The sequence below is a fragment of the Mus musculus genome, chromosome 15, assembly GCF_000001635.26.
Source record: "Mus musculus strain C57BL/6J chromosome 15, GRCm38.p6 C57BL/6J".
NCBI lineage: Eukaryota > Metazoa > Chordata > Mammalia > Rodentia > Muridae > Mus > Mus musculus.
In genome coordinates this window covers 43,416,608-43,419,608 of record NC_000081.6, presented here as the reverse complement: position 1 = coordinate 43,419,608, position 3,001 = coordinate 43,416,608, and positions in this window count along the sequence as shown.

Genomic DNA, 3,001 nt, shown 5'->3' with positions numbered 1-3,001 from the left:
TCCCTGTTTCTACAACTCTGTCCTAGGCATTTAGGACTGCCAAGTGTCATATCAAGGTTTTCTTCATCATATTCTGCCTGCACCTCTACCTCAGTAAAATGACTCTCACCATGTAGCTGATCTTTAGAAATATTATTACCTCTGTTTTTTTTTTCCTGCCGTACTATCTCCTTTGCCTCTTCTCTACACCATTAAAAGCATTACAAATGTGACCCCAGTTCTAATATTGCCTTTGCCATACTCTTCTGGTCTTGGGGGATTAATTTATTTTTAATAGCCCAAGAAGTCGGGATTTGTTTTTACAAATGATGAATGCATCCCAAAATTAGTGATGTTTCCTTTAATTTTTCTCATTTCTAACATATCCACAGGTTGTCATTCGAATTCCTGATCATCATCTGTTGGTCTTTATTGTATATTAAATGGGCAAACTAAAGTATGTTTTTTTAACAACCTTTGGTTGGCTTTCTCTAGTTTGACCTTCTGTCTCTGTCTGAGTATTTTCTCTAATTGAGAGATGGAAAATGTGCAGTTTGGAGAGGGCAAGAATGTGAACAAATTTAAAGCTACAGACAATGGAGGTATGGAGAAGGCTTCTGCAACTGTTAAAGAAATCAGTATCATTTTAAAAATGGATTCTGAACTGGGAAAGTAGAAAAGGGGCCCTAAGAATATGACTCTACCCATGAAAAGCTCCAGTTTGTGAAAGTGCAAATTCATTTGAAAGAAACCTAAACTGAAAAAATGTCACTGAAAGGCATTTCTGGTTTTTAGAAAATCCAATTGCATAGTATTTTTTCCAAACTCAGCCATTTAAGTGCCCAGAGAGCACTACAGCTAGGTAGAAAGGGTCCAGACTACACTGTGAGCTTGCCAAAGAGCTTGGCAGCATGTTCTACACTGTGGTAAGTTTGCACGCATACAGAATGGAACAGTACAAGGGTAATGGAGTTATGAACCAAGGTTCCAGAAAGCTGCTGAGACCAGACAATGTGAGGAAGGCCAGATTCTTTCAAGGCAACCCTAATAGGCCATTGTCTTATGCTAGGGAAGTCCAAATTGCAATGGAAATGCCAGCATGTTGGAGATGGTAAGGTTGTGAGATATGAGCTGAGGAAATTGCAAGTGTCAGGTGGAGCTGTCCCAAGAAAGAGTTTGAGTGTACTGCAGACAGCAGGACTGCAATGGAGTTCCACAAGCCCATAGCAGATGCTAATATCAGAATTCTCGGATGAAAATGCAGAGCTGTAAGGTTTGATGTTTGCGTTGCCTTGGTCCAGTCTTAAGTTGGAATGCTTCTGTTCCTGTTGAGGTTTGGTCTTGCTGTCTATTGTAATGCTAAGTGCAAACCTCCAAGACCTGAAGTATACAAGCTGACCTGTGACCCTACCCCCAAGTTATTTCTGATTGGTAAATAAAGATGCCAACAGCCAATAGCTGAGCAGAAGAGACATAGGTGGGGTTTAGGTTTCCCTGGGTTTGGAGGAGAACCATGAAGAGAAGGTGCGGGAAGAGGAAGAAGAAATCTCCATGGGTTAGGTGTGCCATAAAAACATATCCCTGAGGACTGAACAATAGGAATTAAGAGCAGCCCAGATGAAACATAGTAATAACTTGGGGTTATTGGTAGGAAAGTAGATTCTAACAACATAAAAGGTAGGTATCTGCCCAGCTTTTGTGCTGTTTAAGGTTTATTGTAAATATAAAGTTTTTGTGTGTGTTTTAGACAGGAACTAAATGGTCAAAGGTGGGGTAGAAACATGGACTGGGATTAAATAATTTCTACAACACATTTCTTCATTTTTGGTTGAGAATAAATAGTCTGTGCCATGTGTAGAAATGACATTACATTTTTATTTTTAAGGGACTCACTATTAAGAGATTTTTCTGAGTCACAGACAAGATTCTAAAGTTAAATTCTAAAAATCATTGAAATTATGAAGATGTTGGAGGCTTGTAGAGACAGATATAATGTATTTTTTATCTAATGATGAGATGAACATGATTCTTTAGAGAACAGAAGTGGAATGTTGTTGATATATTTAGGTTTCAAGTTGACAAGAGGTAGATTTAAAATAGCTAACCTTTATTGTTGAATTGATTAGACATATCTCACCTAGGAGAAAAACCTCTCAAAATATTGTGAGGATCCTTTCCAAGAAATCTGAGAGAAATTGGAAGACCTACCCTGTACTTTACAGGACAAGGATGAAAACACTCTAATGAGACATTTGGGCCCATCCAATTATCAAATTATTGAAATAACAGGCCTCCCACCAAACTGAAATTTACCCAGGAATCTCATGCAGAAGGATGACTTGCTTGTCTCTCAGAAAAAAAAAAAAATCAGTTATAACACCTCATCAGATTGCCGGAGTATACAACTGGAAACCATGATGGTGGGCAGGACTAAACCTTGACCAGGACTACTTTGTTATTTCGGTGCCTTCTGGATATGACAATACCGACTCACTCCTGAACTTACAGCAGCCATGGTTGCCTGCACAAGATCAAGTCAGCCTGTGTTCCACCATGTGGAGGTGTTCACCAGCCCATTCCCTTAACTAACAAGCTATGAGAAGCTGATGACTTTCAGGCAAGGGAGAGTCAGTTCTTTTCAAGAATGAGGGCCCTGGTAAGTTGACCATGCTCCAAGATGCTATTGTACCCATGAATAAGCTCATGGGTTGCACACACACACACACACACACACACACACACAACCTCCATGGGCTATTTAAAAGAAAAAGACTTGAAGTTAGTGGGTAAGGAGATGAGGTGCACCTAGAAGAACTTAGGGGGTTGAATAAGGCAAATATGATAAAAATAAATTCCATGAAGTTTCAGGGAATTAATAAAATAATATATTTTAAAAAGAGCAAATTTGGGAAGGAATAATGTCAGGAGACAGGGAAAATTGAAGATGGAGAAGTGTATAATGTTGGGGTGGGGCATTATGACTCCAGTATAGGATAACACATTTTAAACTCCATTTATACAT